The sequence below is a fragment of the Schistocerca piceifrons genome, chromosome 3, assembly GCF_021461385.2.
Source record: "Schistocerca piceifrons isolate TAMUIC-IGC-003096 chromosome 3, iqSchPice1.1, whole genome shotgun sequence".
In the NCBI taxonomy this organism is placed as follows: domain Eukaryota; kingdom Metazoa; phylum Arthropoda; class Insecta; order Orthoptera; family Acrididae; genus Schistocerca; species Schistocerca piceifrons.
Genome location: NC_060140.1, coordinates 384,147,576 through 384,156,805, shown reverse-complemented (window position 1 = coordinate 384,156,805; position 9,230 = coordinate 384,147,576).

Genomic DNA, 9,230 nt, shown 5'->3' with positions numbered 1-9,230 from the left:
TGCACCAGCTAAGAATACTGGGAACTGAGGGAGATCTGGCTGGGAAGAAGGATGTGCTGGAAAGAAGGATGTACTGGGATAACGAGTACATAGAGGGACAAAATTAGTTGTTATTGTTACATCGTTACATATGTCATTAACTGTCTTCTGAAGCTGCTGATGTTATTCAGTTTTCTGGTATACGAGTAATGCGGGAGGATATTCCGGAGTCTGGTTTCTGCTACTGAGAAGGACTTCGAGAATGGGTCCAAAGGATATTACTCTGATGGTAACGGGTGTGTCTGCCATGTTGTTCAGACATGAGCGTTAAGGTCGAAGAGAGATATGAGGGACAGTGTATGTTAGTAATACAGCAGATAATACAGTGTGTATGGAAATATCTGCATTTGTATGCATGCAGCCAAGATAGCTCTGTATATGATAGTCAAGTATGATCAAAGATATACATCGATCATGTGCAATCATAACCCATTCCACGCACGGTGAGCTTCTTGAGAAACACCTTGCAGGCCAACATCGCTATAATCAATAATTGCCGCGCAGGGTAGCAGCGCGGTCTATTGGTGCCTTGCCACGATTCGCGCGGCTCCTCCCGTTCACAGTCCAATCCAGATTTTCATCTATTATTACTCCTAGATTCGTTGCTGAGGGAGAGAAGTAGACGTATGTCCGATTTAGGATTATAGACGGTAGGTATTCCCGATATTTCGAGGTAGCGAGTCTGGATTAACCTACCAGTACCATTCGGGTTTTCGGTGGGTTGAGCTTCAACCATATATTGTGTTCTGTTTTGGTATGGCACAGGTCAATATTGAGATTCTGGTTTTGCACTCGCATACAACTGAAGGTCATCAGCAGATGCGTAATATTTGCAGTAGGGCAAAACTGATGACACATCGCTAACATACAATGAAAAGAGTACAGGACCTAATGAAAAGAGTATAGGGCTTATCACAGAACACTGTGGGACGCCTCCATTGTAACGTTACGGCGTCGGACATGACGCACTGCTCGCGATACGTCAGGTATGCAATTGCACTGCAGTTGGCGAGAAATTTAGGCTGCTAAGTTTGTCAAGTAAAATGTCGGGAGTCGACAGTGCCAAAGGCTTTGTTGAGGTCTAAGAACTTCTCCAGTCTTTAGAAGAGGATGTTGTCATATGATTCAGTAAGTTTGTTAGTATATACATGAAATTTTTCATGTATGTCCAGTGAGGATTTAGAAGTCGTCCACCAAACTATTTCTTGCGCCTCTGTTGCAAGTTCGGATAAGTTAATCCGTTTGAAGTCTCGGTACGTCGTCTCTTGTGGTTGCTTTCTGGGACGTTCTGCTGAGTATGTCATGAAAATTGTGTCATGGCAGACACGCCAGGTGCAGATTATTTGAGAGGTACGAATTACATTATTTGGGGCTTTCGTTACAAATACATTCAACCGCCATCGAAACTGGTGTAGGCATGCGTATTCAGATCCAGGGACATGTTATCAGGTAGAACACGGCGCTGCAATCGGCAACGCCTATATAAAACCACAAGTGTCTGGCGTAGTTCTTAAATCGCTTATTGTTACTACAATGGTAGGTTATCAACTTTAAAGTGAGTTTGAACGTGGTGTCATAGTTGGCGCACGAGCGATGGTATCCAGCATCTTCGAGGTGGGGATTTTCCCGGACCTGCCATTTAGCGAGTGTACCACGAATATCAGGAATCCGGGAAAACATCAACTCTCTGACATCGCTGCAGCCGGAAAAGATCCTGCAAGAACGTGACCAACGACGGCTGAAGAAAATCGATCGACGTAACAGAAGTGCAACCCTTCCGCAAACAGCTGCAGATTTCAATGCTGGGCCATCAACGAGTCTTAGCATGGGAACCATTCAACGAAACATCATCGATATCGGCTTTCGGACCCGAAGGCCCACTCGTGTATCCTTGATGACAGCACGGGACAAAGCTCTACGTCGCGTCTGGGCCCATCAACACCGACATTGGACTGTCGATGATTGGAAACATGTGGCATGGTCGGACGACTCTTGTTTCAAATTGTATCGAGCGTATGGATGTGTACGGGTATGGATACAACCTCGTGAATCCATCAACCCTGCATGTCAGCAGGGAACTGTTCAAGCTGGTGCAGACTCTGTGGGGGCTCTGTAATGGTGTTCAGTGTGTGCAGTTGGAGTGTTATGGGACGCCTGACACGCCTAGATACGACTCTGACAGGGGACAACTACGTAAGCATCATGTCTGATCATCTGCATCCGTTCATGTCCATTTTGCATTCCGACAGGCTTGGGCAATTCCAGCAGGACAATGCGACACCCACCCGTCCAGAATTACTACAGAATGGCTCCATGAACAATATTTTGAGTTTAAAACCTTCCGCTGGCCACCGAACACCCCAGACATGAACATTATTGAGCGTATCTGGGATGCCTTGCAATGTACCATTCAGAATAGATCGTCAGCCCCTCGTACTCTTATGGATTTATGGACAGCCATTTATGGACAGCCCTGAAGGATTCGTTGTGTCAGTTCCCTCCGCCACTACTTCAGACGTTAGTCAAGTTCATGCCACGTCATGTTGCAGCAATTCTGCATGCTCGCAGGGCCCTACACGATATTAGGCAGGTGTACCACTTTCTTTGCCTCTTCAGCGTAGGATGCATGCATAATTGACGAATTTGTACAAAAACTTTAATTTTGCTACGTTGTCAGAAAAATTTGTCGTTCCAACTCTTGCTTCTAGGTGTTTTTTTTTTCTTTTAAAAGAGAAAAAACAGTTGTTTTTTGTGCTTTATACAGCCATTTATTCAGGCTGAAGAGAGCAAGGGCGGACCATAGGTGTCATTGAACACTCTTACTTGACAACAAAAAACACTCCATATTTTCATCAATGTTCTCTCAAGCCCTACATTTGAACTTGAAACAATCACTTTGACAGAAGCTCTGTTTGAGTCTATGTCATTTGAATACTTTTGTACTGTATGCAAACTCTAGAAGACTCTCAGCAAGGTGACTGATTCGAGTAGCTGGAGCAACTGAAATTGAGAACAAGTAATTGGTACTCGGATCTTTCCAAAGGTAACCATCATCACACAACAAACAAAAGTGCATTGAATGACTGTAACATGTCTTCAAACGATTCCAGAATCAGTTACATATTATATCATGTCACGATCATAAATAGTAGGGCAAGTGAGGCACCAGTGTATTTTGTTAGTGCGGGTTGCCTACACCAGGGGCACACCTATTGTCCTCCTTTGATTGACAGGTCATTAACCTATTGTTCTATTAAAAGGATTAAGGACCCCCGGGGATAATCTTTCCTTTTGATTGACAGGTCCTTAACCTATTGTTCCCCCACAACTCCCCCTCCTCCTCCCAGCCCCTCAGGAAATCTCCAACCCCCCCCCCCCCCAGCTGATAGGTACACTTTCTCGTCTTAGTTATTCAAATAGTCCCCTCTCACTCTTATCAATTTGTTGACTTATTGTTCCCCTACAACTCCCCCTCCTCCTCCCAACCCCTCAGGAAATCTCCACCCCCCCCCCCCCAGCTGATACAGGAACACTTTCTGGTCTTAGTTATTCAAATAGTCCCCTCTCACTCTTATCAATTTGTTGACCACTTATTTAAATTGATCAATTAATTAATCCCTCCCCCTCCTGGTAAACCCTCTATCCCTCCCCCTTCCCTCCCCTGCCTAAAAGTTGGCAGCTCTGCGGTGGAGAGGAAGGATCTGATGACAGAAAACTCAAGGGTATATTGTCTATTTATTAAAAAAAATCAGTTTGCAGGGACTGGATTTCTTTTGTTCATCATTCCCTGCTCCTTGGAAAGATGCAGGTCTTGTAAGAAGTAATTAAATCGAACACTCTTCTTCTCACTTCAGTCACACAAGGAATACCATCATGAAACACCTGTCACATGTAATTACGCTGTTAAAAGTTTTTCGATTGTGAAGCACACACTGCCCACCATCCCGTCCACTGGACCACACAGAACACAACAGCACACACTGCCAGGAGTCGGGTTGTACCGACTAGAGACTGAGAAGTGGCCACCAAACATAGGTGTCCCCGCTCAAACACCCATAACTTACAGACCGGATGTGACACAAATCCTCGAACAAAAACATCAGTTGGAAGCATCCCTTTCATACTTGACACCTGAGAAATTCCTGTCGAAATTCATGACCTTTCTCTATTTCACCTTATGTTCTGCCAAGCATGCATGACAAGAAATGCAATTATGTAGCACAGGATATACTTTTTATTTTTAAAATTAAATTTGGTGGGTAAAGCTCACATCCAACAACTAAATGTCCTAATTATGTAATTACAATGTGGCAGATTTAAGGTATCGTCTTACTGGAAAATCTTCCTTTGTGTTCTCACCTTGACATGCAGGGATCGACTGAGCTAGAGACAATGCCAACACCAAAGGACGTTCCACCCTCCCTACCCCTGGGCCCCTCCCATCCCTCCAAGAAAAATTAGTAGGAAAAAGACTCACTCTATACTGAAGAAGGATCTCATGACAAGAAATTCAAATCAAAATCAGTAATATATTGATGTATATTCTTTATTTAGTCACTTTCTGGGAGATGGAGTTCCCCTACTTGGGCAGACATCGTGACTGCACCCATCCACCCTTGCTCTCCACAGCATAATAACTGCAGTCACAAGGGAATTGAATGTAGTTCGATACAGTAGCCACCATTGTGGGCTCTCCCGCGTGTCTGTTTATCATCAGGGCGCCACCACGAAAGTCAAAACAGCCCAATGTCCCAATTACAGATCATGTTACTAAATACCACTGACCACGATCTGGATATTGGCTCCTTTGATATCAAGGCCCCCAAGCAAAGCCTCAAGTGGCAGCATTCTGTTGATCGGCAAATTTCAGATTCGCTTCCTTTCTCTGTTGCTTCCAAGAAGCCACTCCTTGCTTGTCTGTGTGAACCAACGTCTCGAACATGAAGATGGAGGCTGTCATCTCTCCTCAGAATACTGTATTCCTATTGGCTAATGCTGGAGACAAAGGGAAAGCTGACTCAATATCGATATCAAAAATAGAGTGAAATAATTTATTTGCACTATGCTGTCAAACTGTTTAACAAATTACAGGAGTCAAAATAGATCACTTAAAACACTCACTTCCACCTTACTACGAGCCTTCTTCATAATAAAACATATTTGCAACATTTGAGTATCACACACACAGTAATTTGGAAATGCTCAACAACGCCGCAAAACTCTTCCACTTTCCATATGTTGTGACAGCGTTTTATTTAAGATCGTCCAGTGTGTGTTTTGTGGTAGCAGCAACAACATGCATTTACACTGTGTAATGTCCAGTTTTCTGTGAAAGCCAATGGGTCGAAACGTGTTAATGTCAGTTTAGAACCTGACACCAACCTCTAAGTTATGGCGGAAAAACAAAACGTATGTTGGTGTACAAATCACCTTACAGCAGAAAAAAAGAATGTATTAAACAACAAAACACGGACACTCTCTTGCGACTGATAGTCTGTGGAATACGGTCCTCCTACAGTATAGGCGATGAAACTTTACACTGGCCTGCGCAAACGACTTCAATCACTGGCCGCCTGCTCCAGTATATCAGTACCTGCATATTTAGTAGGATCAGCACATATGCTCAATGCCGGCATGCAGACGGTATTTGTTTTTGATATACTGGAAGAGAGAGATGTGGTAAAAATCTTAACAAGTTCTCTGTAAGATGATGTTAGCGTTAGATTTCCTTTGTTGGATGGTACAAAATAACGAAGATAAAATGTTTGGGTGACAGAGGTGAATGTATCCTGAGGGAAGCAGATCTGCTTCAGACTGTAGTAGTTGTATGTAATTTGGAAGCATATTGCAACGCAGAAGCAAAATCATCGTCCTTTTTCCAGTTCCTGTATGATGTGAAGTCTTCCTAATTTCCCCCAATAAGAAACACTACCAGAACTGCTTGTACTGTCTTTTATACTATCTTGTGTTGCAGGAGCAGGCTTTGTTCGGCGCTGACCTTACACATCATTCATGGTTGGCGGAGCTACGACAACATACTCCCAAACAAAGTGACTCTCATGATCGATTTAATTAATTAGTGCATCAATCTGATATCAGGACATGCTGCCTGTCGGGTGAAGATGATGGCTAGGGCACTATGAATATGATTCTTCACTTACTTTCTTTTTCGGTGTGACAATATCATTTAACTATATTTCATTCGTCCATCTATACAGGGAGAGATCACCATCGTCATACAATTTGATGTGTCAGCGAATTTATAAAGTGATACATAGTACAAAATTTACTTTTACAACTTCTCTGTGCTGTTACCTTAAGAGACTTCATATGTGGCGAGACATTTGGTTACCTTAAGAGCGAGTTCGAAAGTGAGGGGGCGTCCTGTGACAGTGGTAGATCTTAGCACTCTGTCGTCAGCCAAAAAATGAATTTAATATTCTAGTCCTGTGATGCATGAGATGACAGGTAAAGAAAGATAGTTTTTCTACTTGATGAAAGAACACTTAGAGCGGGTACAGTCTAGGCCACAAACCTGTACATGATTTTCACAACGAGTAACGATACTTTAGTTCAAAAAGGGATCCACTACTCAGGAACACTCTTCTTCAATAATTTGCCAGCAAACATAAAAAAATTAGTTAGAAATAAAAATAAGTTTAAAAAGAGCCTGAAAGACTTACTCGTGACCAACTCCTTCTACTCCATTGACGAATTTTTTAATAGACACAAATGACGTATTGTATATACTCATATTATTAGTATTGTTATTTCAGCTAAAAAATGATGTATTATATATGCTCATACTATTAGTATTGTTATTTCAGCTTTAAAAAAATTTTAAAAATAAAAGACTGACATGTTCCACATCCACGAGGATCTCCTCAGCACGGATCTATGGAACGAAACACTAATCTAATCTAAAATGAAAACGCGTGTATTGTTCGATTTCTTCTAAATTCGAAAGTAACTCGTATAAACGGGAAGAATTTACATTTTGTATGAGAAGTTAGAGGTGTATGATCAACACCGTTGCCTCTGATTGGGTAAAGTAGATTTTTTAAACTGGTGCATCCGCATCGGAGTGGAATTGTTAAAGCTACTGTATACGTCCAAGCTGCAGCTGCTTCTTTCGGAGTGCACCGCGGCTGCCCGCGATGGCGGTCACAAGGAGTCGGCAACCGAAAGAATCGGATTAGCTCAGTTTTTGATGTGTACAAAGAATGCACCTATCTGTCTCATCTTGTCCGCAGCAGCGAGGGCTGACAAACTGACCAGTGTGCTGGATGAGTGCGACAGAAGCGGACGTGTGTATGTGTTGCAGGAGAGAAGATTCAAAATAATGGATGTTTGCGCTGCACCTATTGATCACATTCGAACTCTTACTACTCCAATCATCTCCAGATGCCCTCCATGGCCGGAGCAGTCCACTCCGGCATACACACACATCCACGACTGCAACTACGGCAGTAACTTTCAATGACTTCTTAACGTCATCGCTGGCGAACTACGATTGGGGACAGGGGACACCGCGTGTGAACGTCTGAGTGGTCAGTGCACAAGATGTGTGTGTTTTCAGCTGTCTCCAACATCTAGTCATAACGCTCATTGCTACGGACTGGATCTTGATTGAAGTGTGTCGTGTTCAGTGCTTCTCAATACATTGCAGTGGCCTCTGTCTTACAGTAGTAATTGCTGTTGTGTTTATTATATCATGCACCTTCGATCCTTCTTCCGAATGTAGCCAAGAGCCGATTTAGAAATTCCATAGTACTTTTAAAAACCCAATTGTGGCGTTAAATTTCCAATTGATCAGTTTATTGTTTCTGATAGTTGTATTGCGTGCACGCATGCGTTCGGTATGGGGAGGCATGGCCAGGGCGCCGCGGCGAACAAGAGCAGCGCCCGACAGGAAGTGGCACGCACATCATGATCGCGAATGTGTGTGATCGTCAGGGTTGCCTTTTTTTTCCATCAGATATGTTTCGGGGAAACGTTGTGGTGGATGAGGGTGCATACAACACCTTCGATATATTTAGCGCTACGATCTATTTGCGACAGAAATCCCATTACTTGATTTCCATAATGTTTGCATGTGATACTCAAACATTGAAAATATGTTTTATTATGAAGAAGGATCATCGTAAGGTGAAGTGAGTGTTTTAAGCGATCTATTTGACTCCTATAAATTGTTAAACAATTAATTTAACAGGTATTTCGCTCTAGTTTTGATATCGAAATTGGGTAAGCTTTCCCTTTGTCGCCAGCATTAGCCAATAGCAATACGATATTCTGAGAAACGATGTAAAACCTTCATCTTCGTGTTTGGAGACATTGGTTAACACAGCCAAGCAGGGAGTGGCTTCCTGGGGGCAACAGAGAAAGGGAGCAAATCTGAAATTTGCCGATCAATGGAATGCTGCCACTTGTTTTGTTTGGGGGCCACGATGTCAAAGTTATTGTGATATTTACATGGAATTAAGACACTGCGCGAAATTCGAAAAAGTTTCCAATGAAAAATAGAGATCGCTATGATTTTGCATTTGGTGCATATTACATAATACGTTGTTGCATACAAAATTTAGATAACGTATTGAATTTTTCGTTAGACTTTGGTAGAAGTTTCTATCTTCACCAATTTCGAGAAAATTGATCTGACCTAGCACTCTCATTTATGATCTCACCGCGCCAGCGATAAAGCCAGTTTGAAATATACACAACATTCCTCATATTTCATTAACGGTTTCAAATATCGAAATGAAATTTTGACAAGTTATAGCACGCGAAAAGGTGAGTATTTTGCCATAGCGTTCATATGTAAAACTTCATTATCAACCTTGTAATTCTACTAACTAAATATTTTTTCGATGAAAGAATGTAGTTTTCAAGAGCCATCGATAGCTGGTGAAACGAGTAATGCTATGGGTTTGTGAACAATGTAAGTGAAGACATTGCACGGTTTTTTGTACTGAGGGTGTGCTTTTTCAAAAGCTACTGACCTTACTTTATCTCAGTTCCTCGGTTAATTAACCTAATAAACCACTATTTCTTTTTAGACACTAGCCAAGTAGAGGTGACAGCAGATCATTTTGAATGGTCGCCATGTAAGTGTAGGCATGAAGAGACCCCACTTGATATTTACAAGACATGCAAATGTAGGCTTCAGTTTAGAATGCACTTTCCCTCCAGCA